The sequence below is a fragment of the Scyliorhinus canicula genome, chromosome 1 (genome assembly GCF_902713615.1).
Source record: "Scyliorhinus canicula chromosome 1, sScyCan1.1, whole genome shotgun sequence".
Lineage (NCBI taxonomy): Eukaryota > Metazoa > Chordata > Chondrichthyes > Carcharhiniformes > Scyliorhinidae > Scyliorhinus > Scyliorhinus canicula.
In genome coordinates, this window is record NC_052146.1 from 261,905,220 (window position 1) to 261,921,560 (window position 16,341).

At 50.5% G+C, this 16,341-nt stretch overlaps 1 protein-coding gene and 1 pseudogene across 3 annotated transcripts in view; one reads left to right on the forward strand and one right to left on the reverse strand.

Moving 5' to 3' along the window:
- syt14a (synaptotagmin XIVa) overlaps positions 1–16,341 on the reverse strand; it is a 271,602-nt gene that overhangs the window by 149,340 nt on the left and 105,921 nt on the right. The gene's annotated exons all lie outside the window — the stretch shown is intronic.
- On the forward strand, positions 14,917–15,550 carry LOC119973837 (annotated as a pseudogene).

The window sequence follows — 16,341 nt, forward strand, 5'->3', positions numbered from 1 at the left end:
CCAGCGGTTCAATCGCCAGTGCAAAGAGCAGGGGGGACAGGGGACACCCCTGCCTGGTCCCACGATAAAGCCTAAAATACTCCGATCTCCTTCCATTTGTGACTACACTCGCCATCGGCGCCGCGTAAAGCAGCCTCACCCATTTGATGAATCCCTCCCCAAATCCAAACCTCTCCAACACCTCCCACAGGTACCCCCACTCAACTCTATCAAACGCTTTCTCTGCATCCAGCGCCACCACTATCTCCGCCTCCCCCTCCACTGCCGGCATCATGATAACATTGAGCAGTCTCCGCACATTCGTGTTGAGCTGCCGCCCCTTGACAAATCCTGTCTGATCTTCATGAATTACCTCTGGCACACAATCCTCTATCCTGGTAGCCAGGATCTTCGCCAGCAACTTAGCGTCTACGTTAAGGAGCGAGATAGGCCTATATGATCCGCACTGCAAGGGGTCCTTATCCCGTTTTAGGATCAAAGAGATCAGTGCCCGCGACATCGTCGGGGGCAAAGCCCCCCCTCCCACGCCTCATTGAAAGTTCGCACCAGCAGGGGACCCACCAGGTCCGCATATTTTTTGTAAAATTCTGCCGGGAACCCGTCCGGCCCTGGGGCCTTACCTGACTGCATTTGCCCGATCCCTCTGACTAGCTCCTCCAACTCTATCGGCGCCCCCAGCCCCTGTACCAGCCTCTCTTGAACACTTGGGAAACATAGCCTGTTCATGAAGCTCTCCATCCCCTCTCTCCCCCTCGGAGGTTCCGACCGGTACAATCCCTCGTAAAAGTCCCTAAAGACCCCGTTTACTTCTGTCCCCTTCTGCACTACATTTCCACCCCCATCCTTCACTCCCCCAATTTCCCTAGCCGCATCTCGCCTACGGATCTGATGCGCCAACATCCTGCTCGCCTTCTCTCCATACTCATATACCGCACCCTGCGCCCTCCTCCACTGTGTCTCCGCCTTTCTGGTGGTCAATAAGTCAAAATTGGCCTGCAACCTGCACCGTTCTCCCAGCAACCCTTCCTCCGGTGCCTCCGCATATCTCCTGTCCACCTCCAGAAGCTCTCCCACCAGTCTCTCCCTCACCTTCCTCTCCATCCTTTCCCTGTGGGCCTGGATGGAGATCAGCTCCCCCCGGATCACTGCTTTCAGAGCCTCCCAGACCATCCCCACCTGGACCTCCCCGTATCATTGGTATCCAGATACCCCTCAATGCTTCTCCGAACCCTCTTACACACCTTCTCCTCCGCCAGCATCCCCACATCCAGGCGCCAGAGCGGGCACTGGTCCCGTGCCTCCCCCATCTCCAGGTCAACCCAGTGCGGGGCATGGTCCGAAATCGCTATGGCCGAGTACTCGGCATCCTGCACCCTCGGGATCAATCCCCTGCTCAGGACAAAAAAGTCTATCCGGGAATAAACCCTATGGACGTGAGAGAAAAAGGAATACTCTCGCGTTCTCGGTCTCCCAAACCTCCAGGGATCCACCCCTCCCATCTGGTCCATGTATCCCCTCAGCACTTTGGCCGCCGCCGGTCTCCTACCCGTCCTTGAACTGGACCGGTCCAGTGTGGGATCCAGCACTGTGTTAAAATCTTCCCCCATGATCAGGCCCCCTGCCTCCAGGTCCGGGATGCGGCCCAGCAATCGCCTCATGAAGCCAGCCTCATCCCAATTCGGGGCATATACGTTCGCCAGCACCACCTTCTCTCCCTGCAGCCTACCCCTCACCATGATACATCTGCCCTCCTTGTCCGACACCACCTCAGCCGCCTCAAACGCCACCCTCTTCCCCACTAGAATCGCCACCCCCCGGTTCTTTGCGTCCAATCCTGAATGATAAACCTGCCCCACCCACCCCTTCCTCAGACGGACCTGGTCCGCCACCTTCAGGTGGGTCTCCTGGAGCATAGTCACGTTCAGCCCCCTCACGTTCCAGGTAATCAGCCGGATCAGAGGGCAACCCGCCCCCCTCCCCCGCCGACTAGCCATAGCTTGGCAGATGTTCGCCCCAGGCCAGCACACCCCGCTCGACCCGTTCCCCATGGCGATAGCGCCTCTCCTCTTCCCCCCCGGCCCCCATCGGCTCCTTCCTAGTTGTTCCAGCAGCAACCCGGTATCCTCCCCCCCCCCCCCCCCCCCCCCCCCCCCCCCCCCCCCCCCCCCCCAAGGCTAGGACCCCTCCTAGCCACGACGCACCCTCCATGGTACTTCCGTGAGTCAGCTGACTTCAGCTGACCCCGGCAGCTCCCGCCAAAACCTATCCCCTTCCGGCTTGGGGTCATCCTCCTCTTGCCACACCTCCTTGGCATTGCTGCAGCGCGGGAAAAAAGACCCGTAGAGGCCCCGCCCCCACCGCAAGCTCCACCCCCCCTGCCCCGCAGTGCGGGAAACCAGAGGAAAGCCCGCGCTTTCACACTGCCACACCCCACCCTTCTGACGCAGTTCCCCAAAATCCAGTTTCCCCTCAATCCCCAGCCCCGTACAGAAGAGAACATATAGAACACAAACCCCCAACACTCCCCACCTAACCCACAACCATGCCCAACAAACAAGCCCACCCGTAACCAGAGCAAACAGAAAACCAGCATACATAACACACATGTCGAAGTTGAAAAAGTTGAAACAGTTGGAACAAAACAGCCACAGCGGAAACAACGCCGGCCAAAGTATGTCCCCAGGCCCTAGTTCGAGTCCAGCTTCTCCGCCTGTACAAAGGCCCACGCCTCCTCCGGGGACTCGAAGTAATGGTGCCGGTCCTTGTATGTCACCCACAGGCGCGCAGGCTGCAGCATTCCAAACCTGACCTGCTTGGCATGAAGCACCGCCTTCGTCCGGTTGAACCCGGCCCGCCGCTTAGCCACCTCCGCACTCCAGTCCTGGTAGATCCTCACTACCGAATTCTCCCATTTACTGCTCCTCTCTTTCTTGGCCCAGCGCAGCACACACTCCCGGTCACTGAATCGGTGGAACCGCACCAGCACTGCCCTCGGGGGCTCACCTGCCTTGGGCCTCCTGGCCAGCACTCTGTGAGCTCCCTCGAGCTCCAGGGGCAAATGGAAGGACCCCGCTCCCATCAAGGAGCTCAACATCGTGGTCACATACGCCGGGAGATCCGACCCCTCCAGCCCCTCCGCCAGGCCCAGGACCCTCAGATTCTTTCGCCTCGTGCGAACGTCCAGCTCCTCCAAGCGGTCCTGCCACTTTTTATGAAGTGCCTCGTGCAGCTCCACTTTCCCAACGAGGACCACGGCCTCCTCCTCTCTTTCAACGGCCTCCCGCTGCAACTCCCGAATAGACTCCTCCTGTGCTGCCTGGGTCCCAAGCAGCTTGGTCGTAGTTGCATTCATGGAGTCCAGCAGCTCAGCCTTCAGCTCAGCAAAACAACGTAGGAGCGAGGCCTGTTGCTCCTGCGCCCACTTCCACCAGTCCTCGGGTGTTGCGCCGGCCGCCATTTTGTTTTTCTTCCCCCGTTTTTTTGGGGGAGTTACTGCAGCCTTTTTCACCATATAGTGTGGGGCAAGTTCTTCCAGGCACCTTCCCCCACCGGGAAACGTAGCAACAGCACCGTTTGGGGCCCTCAAAACGGCCCAAAAGTCCTTAAATAGCGGGAGCGCCGGCCGCCATTTTGTTTTTCTTCCCCCGTTTTTTGGGGGGCGTTACTGCAGCCTTTTTCACCATATAATGTGGGGCAAGTTCTTCCAGGCACCTTCCCCCACCAGGATGCGTAGAAACAGCGCCGTTTGGGGCCCTCAAAACGGCCCAAAAGTCCCTAAATAGCAGGAGTGCCGGCCGCCATTTTGTTTTTCTTCCCCCGTTTTTTTGGGGGAGTTACTGCAGCCTTTTTCTTCTTCCCACTCCGGGTGAGCACCATATAGTGTGGGACAAGTTCTTCCAGGCACCTTCCCCCACCGGGATGCGTAGAAACAGCGCCGTTTGGGGCCCTCGAAACGGCCCAAAAGTCCCTAAATAGCGGGAGCTGCCGAACGTGCGGCTTAGCTCCGCATAGCCGCAACCGGAAGTCCTGGAATTCCCTTATTAACGGCATTTTGTGTGTACCTACACCGCATGGACTGCAGCGGTTCAAGAAGGTAGCTCACCATCACCTTCTCAAGAGCAATTAGGGATGGGAAATAAATATTGGCCTCGCCATCGATGCCCACATCACATGAACAAATAAATAAATAAGATGGTTTGTAGGGTGTTTAGTCCTTTGTTATTTTTAAATCTCCATTCATATGGATTCTATATTTGTCTGCTGATAGTTATGCCTCATTTTTTTCTACTGCCATTATGTTATCCCTAATAAGTAAAGCTACTCCATCTCCCCTTTTTCTCTTTCTATCCTTTCCAAATATGTTATACCCTGAAATGTTTAAACGCAGTTCTGATTTTTTTCGAGTCATGTCTGTGTTTCACTCTTGGGTGTGACAGTATTCAAGATAAGACTGCCCAGATCTCCCTTCTTTATGAGTCAGAGTCACTCCAACTTGCAGTTCAGCTCGATGACTCTAAAGCAGGACAGATTGGAGATGAAGCCAAATCAGTATTTTGACTTGGAAATACTGATTATAAAACTCATCTCAATTCGATCCGATTGCTACAGCAGTTGATTCTTAAATAAACTTTTTATTATTATCATCTAAATAGGTTTAGCAAGGCTTTTGACTAAGTCCCACATGGCAGACTGGTCAGAAATTGAAATGCTAATTGCATCCAAAGCAAGTTGGATCCAAAACTAGTTCAGTAGCATAAAACAAAGGGTCAAAATGTGTTTTAGTGACTGGATGGTGGTTTCCAGTGGAGCTCCACAGGTTTCAGTCTTAAATGCTTTATGTTTTATGGTATAGATTATTGATTTAGATATAAATGTAGGAGGCATGATTTAAAAGTTTGCAGATATTGGTTGTGTGATTTATAGTGGGGAAGAAAGCTAAATATTGCACGAAGATATCAATGGGCTGTTCATGTAGGCAGAAAAGTAGCAAATAGATTTCAACTGGGAGAAGTGTGAGGAGTATATCTAGGAAGGGCAAACGCAGGAAGGGAATGCAAAATACTGAAAATTATGGCGGATCTCCAAGTTGACACTGCAAGGATTTTAATAAGGTTTAGCGGCTTGTGCCAAAATTGGGACAGCTTTCCTGCTGAAGCAATGGACATAGTCATATTTACTAAATCATACCTTGCATTCAATGTCCCAGACATCTCTATCACCATTTCTGGGTTTTTCCTGTCCCAGCAGTAGGACAGATGCAGCAAAGCAAGTGGGTGCACGCTAGTATACAGATGGGACGGAGTTGTTCTGGGAGTCATCAACCTCAATTCCTGATCCTATGAAGTCTCATGGCAACAGGCCAAATACAGACAATAAAACCTTCTGCTGATTACCACCTATCACATTCCTTAAGCTGACAATTGGTATTCCTCCATGTTGAACACCATTTGGAAGAAGCACTAAGGGTAGCAAGGGCTCAGAACTATGAGTGGAAGAATTCAATGTCCATCAGTAAGAGTGGTTTGGTAACAAAAGGATATCTACCAGACTGGCAATTGGTGAGGGAAAAAATCTATTTGACCTCATCCTCACCATTCCACCTGTCACAGATGCATGTGTTAATGACAGGAGGCGCACCCCACAGTTTACAGGGAATAGAAGGAAACGGACTCCGTAAGTGAGACAGTTTTAGTTTAGGCAGGTACCATGGTCGGAGCAGTCTTGGAGGGCCAAAGGGCCTGTTCCTGTGCTGTATTGTTCTTTGTTCTTGTGGAAACAAGGTCCAGTCTTTACCTTGAGGATACCGTCCATAGTGATCTGTAGCGCTACGACTGTTCTAAATGCGATAGATTCACAACAGATCTAACTAGGCATCTGTGAGGTGCTGTGGGCCATCAGCTGCAGCAGAACTGTATACAACAATAAGCTGTAATCTTGTGGGCCAGAATAACCCTCATTCTAACACTAACATCAAGCCAGGTGTTTCAATACTGGCTCAATGAGTTCAGGAGAGCATACTAGGAGCAGCACCAAGCATATCTAAAGTGAGCTGTCAAGATGGTGAAATTACAAAATGGGACTATTTGCATGTCCAGCCGTAGAAAGAGCATGCAAAAAACAGAGCAAGGTGATCCCACAAGCAATGGATCAGGTCAAAGCTCTGTGATCCTGCTATATCCAGTTGAGAATGGTGTTGGGCAATTAAACAATTAACCGGAGGAGGAAGCTCCACAAACATTTCAATCCTCAAAGATGGGGACGTCCAGCACGTCAGTGCAGAAGATTAGGCTGAAAGATTTGCCATCATTCTGAGCCCGAAGTGTTGAGTGGATGATTCATCTCAACTGCCTCCTGAGGTCTTCAGCATCACAGATGCCAGTCTTCAGCCAATTCGATTCACTTCATGTGAGATTAAGAAACAGCTGATGGCACTAGATATTGCAAAGTCTATGGACTATGACAACGTATTGGCAGTGGAATTGAAGACTTGTGCTCCTGAAGCAACCCTGCCCATAATGATTCCGACAATGGTATCTACCTCATGACATCCTTGGTCCAAACATGGACAAAAGATCTGAGGGACCTCCTCTCTTGTTGTCGAAGGGGGCTACTTGCCTCGTGTCCAAGTTTGCTCTTTGAAAGAGCTATCCAATTAATTCCTCTCCCTTACTGTCTTTCTTTTTCCTGAGCCAGGTCCAACCCATCTCGTCCACCTCTGCTCTCACTCATTCCCCCTCTCCCAGAACTATGAGAAGGTCCCCCTTGTCCTCACCTTTCACCCCACCAACCTCTGCATTCAAAGGATCACCCTCCAACATTTTTGCCAACTCCAGCATAATGCCACCACCAAACATATCTTCCTCTCAACTCCTCTGTCAGAATTCCATAGGGACTGTTCACTCTGTGACACCCTGGTCCACTCCTCCATCATCCCCAACTCTTTACACCTTCCCACAAAACCTTCCCAGGCAATTGGAGAAGGCCCTTTACCTCCTTAGTCACCATCCAAACTTGCTTTCAGGTGAACGATTTACTTTAACCTCCTTTAATTTATTCCATTGTATTTTCTGTTCACAATGCAGTTTCCTCTACATTGGGGAGACTAAATAAGGACTGGGTGACGACTTTGTAGAACACCTTCACTCAGTCTGCAAGCACAACATCAACCTTCCTGTCGCTTACAATTTTAACTCACTGAATTGATTTCATGCCCACATTTCTGTCCTTGGACTGCGGAAGTGCTCCAATAAGTCCAATGCAGGCTGGAGGAATAGCACCTCATCTTCTAATTAGGCCCTTTATACCCTTCTGGACTTAAGAGAACAACAATTTCAGACCATGAACTCTCTACTCCCTTTCAATCTTCTTTTTAGCTTTTCTTCCCCACAATCCCCTCCCCACTAGACCATCTGCAACTTGTTAGATTTTGCTTTCACAGAGTGCTAATTATTTTAATATTAATTAATTCTGCTATCTTACCTTTATGCAACTATTTAGTTCTTTAATCTCTAACACTAGCATTAGCATTTCCTTTGTCTTGTGTCCATGATATCTTTGTCAGCTCTAGTTAGCTCTCACCCATCCCAGACCTTCTATTTTGCTCTACCTGTTCCAATCCCTCTTTGACAGTTGAAACTCCATCACATTTTTACCTCTCTTCAACCCAGAAGATTCATATGGACTTAAAACATTGGGCGTAATTTAATGGCCGTCTTGTGTTTAAGCAAGAGCGCAACAAGGTTATTAAATAGTGGGAGAGGGACTTCCAGGGGCGGCAGGTAGGAGGAACCCGCACGTTGGAGGGCTTCCGCCCGAGAACTGATTTTTCGGAGTTTTGATGACCCCTCCCAGGAGCAACCTTTGATTAAACAAGGGTAGGAAGGCATAGAGTAGAGAGATGTCCAAATCTCAAAGACAAACGGCCGTGAAAAAGGGGGCTAATGAAGGTCGACCGGTGGGTGGAAAGGTCGGCTTAGGGACTGGAAGGAAGGCGGAGGCTGGGGCAGCGGGTGAGGCCGCACTGCTCACGGCAGAAAGGATGACCGAGGCGATAGCCGTGGAACTTGAAAAACAGTTCATAAAACACATGGAAGCGATGAGAAAGGAGATGGGGGTGGTATTGAAAGTGCTGGTGGGGGTGGCGATTGCCCCGGTGAGGGCAGCGGTATCAAGCGCAGCGGCGGAGTTGCAGGGGCAAAGTGAGACACTGAAGGAAGTGGAAGAGGCACTATCGCAACACAGTGATCAACTCGCCTCGATGGGGAAGGAGCTACAGAGGGTGAGATAGACCAACAAGGGTCTGCGAGCTAAAATGGAAGACCTGGAAAACAGATCCAGATGGCAAAATCTGAGGATTGTGGGTCTGCCCGAAGGGATGGAAGGCCCCAGGCCATCTGAATATTTTGCCACGATATTGGCGGAGGTATTGGGGGAAGGGAAAGATCCCTCTCGATACGAACTGGATTGGGCTCATAGATTGGGGAGGCCTATACCAAAGGCGAGCGAGCCGCCAAGACTGGTGACTGTTTGTTTCCGTAGGTACCGCGTGAGGAAGGTGCTGTGCTGGGCAAAGCAGAAGCGGGAGGTGCAGTGAGCTGGAGTTGGTATACACATATATCAGGACTTTACGGTGGAGTTGGCGAGGAGGTGGGTGGCCTTCAGCTGAGTGAAGACGGCATTGTATAACAGCAAGGTGCGGTGCGGCATAGTGTATCCAGCTAAGTTGAGGGTGACCTACAAATCCAAAGACTCAATCCTCATTCCTTTTTATTATTTGATGCTTATATTGTCATGCGGGCTGTTGTGTGGGGGTTGGTGTGAGGATGGGATTGTTGTTGTTAGTAAGGGGTTTGACATTGTATCCGTTACCATTTACTGTTTATTGGTGGGGGTAAATTTTGAAGAAAATGTGAAAAAGGAGAACAAAAACATTTTTTTTTTAAATAGCAGAGAGGCCAAAAACGAGAACCGCACCGTGTGCCGATCCATTCACGCTCTAACTGGTTCACTCCCCTAGGCAAAATCGGGATCTCACCGTAGCGTGGTAAGAAACCAATAATCACCACTTAAACCCCATCTCCATACAATTAACAGGAGCAACCTCTTATCTAACGGCCTCCCGTGATCTAACAGCATCCGCAGCAAGTGGTCACGTTGGCACCGATTAGTACTCCTTTTTAAAAAGTGCCGCTGGCGGAGGAGTTGCTGTGGGAAACCAAAGCGGTGAATAGCCATCTTGGCCCACAGACAATGAGGCTGGTGCTCGGAGAGGGTGGGGGAACAACCGGGGGACAGCCTCGGTCGGGTGGGCCGCCATGGGGTGTGGGGGCAGCCCATGGTGTCAGCTGAGGGGGGGTTGGTCTAATCACCTGCGGGTCCACCATGCCAACCCCTGTAACATGTGTACCCATTCTGGGGGCATCCTCTGGCCGCACGGCTGAAGGTTATTGGTAATAGGGAATTGGCAATCGTAGTTAAGTGAGCACCTCACAGCTCACAGTTCCCAAGTGGATCTCCGTGGGTAGGTGTGCCATGTAGCATGTGGGGGTTATCGCCTAGCATCCCAATCAGACCATGATGACTGGACACTGTGTCTGAACACTGCAGGAACCAACACCACGGCACAGCGGCCAACACCCAAGCATCCAGGGGCTGGGCCCCTGCACCGGGGACATTACCGCGGCTGGTCCAGGAACATTATGTGCTGGTGTCTGGGGTGCAGGGTCTGGGGTCCAGTGAGCAGAGGCCCCCACTGTGGCCAGGGCTTCATGGGCAGAATGTGCCGGGTGGGGTGGAGGGACTGAAGGGTCCCGGAGTGAAAGACATCACTGGTTGTGAGTCTCTCACCCTGTCCCAATTCCTTATAGATATTGAATGGTATGGATGATATTTTGGAGCCCATGGATCTTGCCTTAGTGGTGCTGCCAGGCGGCCAGATGCCGGAGAAGGCAAGGGCAGCAGCGTCGACAGAGTCTCAAGGCAGCAGCCTATGTGCTGGGCCCCGACTCACACCCTGAGGACCTGGCCACCCATCAGGCCAGGAAGGGACCCAGAGGGGGAGGCCCATGATGGCCCAAGGAGTACAAGCATCACTGGTCTTTCAAACAAATGTGTTACGCAGGAGGTTTTGCCTTAACAAGGAGACGGTGCGGCACCTGTGCCACGTCCTTGCAGACTTGGCACCACGTGGAGGAGGAGGTACCCACTCCTGGTGGCCATCAAGGTCACTGCAGCGCTGTACTGCTACGCCTCAGGATCATTCCAGGGCTCGAGCAGGGACTGGTGCGGCAACCCACAAGCTACAGACCACAAGTGCTTGCGTAACGGATGCCCTGTTAGCCCCGGCAACAAACTATATAAGCTTTGACATGAACCAGGTCCAACAAGATTCTCCATCATCGACAGGATGCCCCAGGTCCAGGGGGTCATATTTGGCACGGATATCGCCGTGGGCTGTCTGGAAATGCCCTACATCAACAGGAAGGGGTTCCACTCCCTGAACATCCAACTCGTGTGCGACCACCAGATGAGGATCATGCACGTATGTGCACACTTCTCAGGGAGTGTGCACGACAGCTACATCCTGGGGCAGTCGGACATCCCTGGCCTCTTCGAGGACCAACCCAGAGTGGCCTGCTGGCTCTTGGGGATAAGGGGTACCCGCTGGGGACCTGGCTAATGACACCAGTACGGAGGCCAGTGACTGATGCGGAGACGCGATACAACGAGGCCCATGAGGCCACCCAGTCTGCCATTGAGCGGTGCATCGGACTGCTAAAGATGCGGTTCCAATGCCTCGACCACTCTGGTGGTGCTCTCCGGTACACCTCCCAAAGGGTCGCCTGCCTTGAGGTGGTCTGCTGGTCCAACTTGGAACAGCAGCGGGACGACTTACTGGAGGTGGAGGAGGAGGAATATGTGGCCACCTCTGAGGAGGAGGATGAGGATGAGGTTGAGGAGGGGCCGAATCAGGAACGACTGGAGGACGAGCCCAGGGAGGACCCGCAGGACCAACGGGCTGCAGGAAAGCGGGCAATGGCCAGAGTTCGACGGCCCAGAGGGCCAGGGAGGCCCTCATCCTCGTCGTCTTCACAAAGTTAATGGCCTCGTCTGTCTTTCCTTCTTTCCACACCCGCCCCCCCATCCTGCGGCCCCTCCCCCCATCCCTCTGCATCCCCCACTTCACCATCCCCCCTCTCTCCCCAGTCCCCCTCCCCGCCATTTCCTACCCTTCCAGGGTCTGCGTAACAGCAAGCCAGGGTGATGGGAGTGTGACAGCACTGTCAGCGGATGGGCAGGGGGTGCGATGATAGCCCGCAGAGAGCTGAGTGCTGGTACTCCTCAATCTATGCCCTAATCTGACACCTGACTGTCTGCGGAGCTGCTTACCACGTCCCGTGGCCTTTGATTCCCCCGGCGGTGTCCTCTGGGGGCTCTGGAGCCGGAGAGCCCTGGCGCACTTGCCGGCGGCACATGTCCCACCGTGCCGCACTGTACCAGGTGCTGGCTGTGAGACGCTGCTTTTTCAAAGGGGTGGAACTCGGCAGGAGCATGTGGCCACCATTGCAACTCCGTTGGGTGAGTCCAAGTTGACATCTAGAGCCCCCTCCTCCCGGTTAATGCCCAGAGGGCCCTGGGGTTCCCCCCTTCGGACAGAGGGGCAGCTGGTTCAAGCCCCGGCTTCCCCTGTGTCATCTGGCTATGTCAGTTCTGGCGGCTCCCCAATGTCTGCAGCATGGTGTCGATACCCTCAGCAATGCTCCTCAGTAACTGGGACATGCTCTGTAGTACCTCGGCTATTGCCATCTGAGACTGGGATATGTCCCGCAGCGCTTCATCAAGGTCCACCTGATAGTGAGTTACATCCCCAGCAAGTCTGACATTCTACCAAAGCCCCCAACCATACCGTCACTGACTGAGCCACGCCTTGGACACCTCCACTCATGCTGCTGATGTCATGCACCAGTCTCTCGACTGCGGTCACCACCCTAACAGTGTTGGCCTTAGATAAGTTAAGGACGATGATTGACATGTGTAATTATGATATAATTGCTATCACAGAGACATGGTTAAATGAGGGGCAGGATAGGTAGCTCACCATCCCGTTATATAGAATCTTCAGGCAAGACAGGAGGAGGTAAACGAGGGTGAGGCATTGCATCTTCTTTAAGGAGGCAGTTACTGCAGTAAGGAGAGATGATATCTTGGAGGAGACATCAAATAAAGTTTTGTGGGTAGAGTTTTGGTATAAAAAAGAGACAGCTACTTTGCTAGGTGTTTATTGTAGACCCCCAGATAGTCAGCGGGAGTTTGAGGAGCAAATATGTGTGCAATTTGCAGAGGGGTGTAAAAATAATAAGAGGGTAATTGTATTAGGTGATTTTACCTTTCTTAAAAGTAACTGGGTTTAAAGTTTGCAAAGAAAAAGGTGGATTTGTAAGGCGGAACTGCATAGGATTATAAAATAGTGACACTATCACTACTATTGGCTGTGCAAAGTTAACCTGAAGGTCGGAAAAGGTAGAAATCAATGTAAAACATCATGTTAAGAGTTTAGATGGAGTAGAGTTCATAAAATGTATATAGGAAGAACTTTTCAGCTCAATATGTAGAGGTTCCAACAAAGGATGGTGTAGTGCTGAACCTGGGGATTGAAGTCGGGCAGGTGGTTGATGTGTTGGTGGGAGAGAATTTTAGTGATAGCGATCATAACGTGGTGCAGTTTAAATTTGTTATGGACAAAGAAATAGAAAAGTTGCAAAATAAGGTTTTGGATTGGGGGGAAGAGAAGATTTTAACAAAATAAGGCAGGATCTGGCCAAAGTAGACTGGAAAGAGTTACTTGTGAGGAAATCTACAGAAGAGCAGTGGGGGGGGGGGGTCCAAATATGAAATGGGGAGAGTAGAGGCCCAATATGTTCCCTCTAGGGTAACAGGAAGGTGTAACAAACTCAGAGAACCATAGATGACCAGAGACATTCAGGATACATGAGAAGGAAAAGAGAGGTTTTTAACAAGGGGAGCAAGTCTGCAGAGGCATTAGTGGAGGATAGGAAATGCAGGATGGAGCTTAAGAAATCAATTAGGAGAGCAAAGAGGTGATATGAGAAAGCTCTGGCTGGTAAAAGTAGGGAAAATCCTCAAGATACATAAGTATATCAATGGGAAGAGGATAACCAGGGAAAGAGTAGGGCCCATTAAGGACCATGGGGAAGGGAAATTTGTGGATGGAACCAGAGGACATTGGTAGGGTGTTGAACGAATATTTCACATCTGTCTTCACCCAAGAGAACGAGAAGTTGGTTATGGAACTCGGGGAGAGAGATTGTGAGGTTCTTGAGCAAATTGTCACAGGGAGTGACAAGGGATTGGAGATATTGGCAGGCTTAAAAATGGACAAATCTCCAGGTCCAAATGAATTGTGTCCCAGGATGCTGTGGTAAGCGAGGGAGGAGATTGCCGGGGCTATGACCCAAATTTTTAATTCCTCTGGCCAAGAGGGAAGTGCCAGAAGAATGGAGAACAGCTAATGTGGTCCCTCTATTTAAGAAAGGTTGTAGAAACAAACAAGGGAACTACAGACCAGTGAGTCTCACATCAGCGGTTGGGAAAATACTGGAGAAGATTCTGAAGGAGAGAATCTATCTCCACTTGGAGAGGCAAGGTTTAATCAGGAATAGTCAGCATGGCTTTGTCAGAGGGAGGTCATGCCTAACAAATTTGATTGCATTTTTTGAGCATGTAACCAAGTGTGTAGATGAGGGTAGTGCTGTTGATGTAGTTTACATGGATTTCAGCAAAGCCTTTGGCAAAGTCCAATATGGGAGACGTAATAAGAAGGCAAACACACATGGGATACAGGGTGATTTGATAAAGTGGATTCATAATTGGCTTAGCGGTAGGAGACAGAGGGTGATGATAGGCGGTTGCTTTTGTGTCTGGAAGCCAGTGACCAGTGGTATACCATCGGGATCCGTGCTGGGCCTCCTATTGTTTGTCATTTATATAAATGACATAGATGATTATATGGATGGTAGGATCAGTAAGTTTGAAGTTGACATAAAGATTGGCCAGGTAGTTATAACAGTGGAGCTGAGTGTCTTGGGTTACAGGAAAATATAGACAGGCTGGTCAAATGGGCAGATAAGTGGCAGATGGAATTTAACCTTGAAAAGTGTGAGGTGATACACTTTGGAAGGAGTAATTTGACAAGGAAGTATACTATGAAAGGTCTGACACTGGGAGGTTCCGAAGAACAAAGGGACCTTGTTGTGTTTGTCCATAGATCTCTGAAGGCAGAAAGGTGGGTTAGTAGAGGTGAAACGGGCATATGGGGCATTCGCTTTTATCAATCGGGGCATAGATTACAAAAGCAAAGAGGTCATGATGGAGCTGTACAGAACTTCGGTGAGGCCACTGCTGGAGTGCTGTGTGCAATTCTGGTTGCCACATTATAGGAAGGATGTAATTGTGCGGGATGGGCTGCAGAGAAGACTCACCAGAATGTTGCCTGGGATGGAACATTTAAGTTAGAAAGAGAGGTTGGATAGACTTGGGGTGTTTTCTCTGGAACAGAGAACACTGAGGGATGATTGAGGTGCACAAGATTATGAGGGGTATGGACAGAGCGGATAGGGAGCAGCTGTTCCCCTTATCTGAAGGGTCAGTCATGAGGGGACACAAGTTCAAAGTGAGGGGTGGGAGGTTTAGGGGGGATTTGAAGAAAACCTTTAACCCCGAGAGTGTTGACCGTCTGGAATGCACTGCCTGGGAGGGAGATAGAGTTGGGATGCCTCACATCCTTGATAAAGTACCTGGATGAGTATTTGGCATGATGTTTGTTGCACAGTACTCACTCCTGACCAAGACACCAACTTGAATGTTTATCTCCTGCAGTTTGCTGAATAGTAACTGAGAATGGCATCAATGGGACTCCAGATTCTGGGCATTGCCCTCAGTGTATTCGGCTGGCTGGAAGCCATCATAACCTGCGTCCTCCCCATGTGGAGATTGAACGCTTTCATCGGACACAACATCATGGTGGCGCAGATCATTTGGGAAGGTCTCTGGATGAACTGTGTCGTTCAGAGCAGTGGACAGATGCAATGCAAGGTGTACAACTCCCTGCTAGCCCCCTACCAAGATCTGCAGGCTTCCAGAGCTCTAACCGTTACTGCCATCGTGGTGGGGATCCTGGGCATCCTAATCTCCACTGTTGATGGTAAATGCACCAACTGCATAGAAGACGAGGCGACTAAAGCCAAAGTCACAATCATATGGGGAATTATCTTCATTCTAGCTGGAGTTTTGACCCTGATTCCAGTGTCCTGGTCAGCAAACACCATCATCAAGAATTTCTACAACCTGCTGGTGACGGACACCCAGAGGAGAGAACTTGAAGCTTCTTTGTACATCGGTTGGGGAACCTCGGGTCTGCTGATCCTCGGAGGGGCTCTGCTCTGCTGTTCCTGCCCTCCCAAAGATGAAAATAACTACTCGGCAAATTATTCCGGCGGTGAGATCTACAGATCCAAGCAAGAACTATGTGTAAACTAAAATTCCAGTGCACGCTTTTTTGGGGGGGAAAAAGTGAGTTTATTCTTAGTTTGTCAGGCGCATTTTGGACTGTGAGAAGCTCTTTCGAGCATGGCGTTATATCATTGATTTTTTAAAAAACTATAGTGTGTTTCAAACGGATTTATTCCGTTAAATCAAAACTAATTCTAAAGTTTGGCGGAATGTTATATCCTGAATATCGATATTTTACTGTTTTTAAAATAGGAAAATAACTTTGGGTTTTCTAATTAAAAACACCTATGTTGTTTCAGGTAAACTTTGTGAGGATTGTGTTGTGAATGTAACATGAAAATCGGACATTTTGGTATTCACTGAATGATCCCATCCGGCATTAACAAGCCGATCATTTTTATAATAAAGTTTTTTGTATTTTTTGTATTTAAAAATGAGTATTTGGCATGCCAATACATTCAAGGCTATGGGCCAAGTGCTGGCAAGTGGGATGAGGTGGGTGAGTCGCCCTTTCATGCGTCGGTGCAGACTCGATGGGCCGTAGGGCCTCTTCTTCTCTATAGTATTCTGTGATTCTGTAATTGCTGGCGCCATCTCCTGCACCTGTAGCCCCTGGGACTCCTCCAGTGGGCTGTGGACCTGCTGGAGTTTCGCTGACATTCCCCTCTGAATATCACGGCTGCAATCTATCGTCTGCATTAGCTCCAGGTAAATCTGGTCCAGAGGCTCAGCATCTGGGAGCCAGCTGGGTCCTGGGATCTAGCAGACCTCCGACTGCTGTCTCGCCTGGGCATTCCTGCCTCCACCTGATGT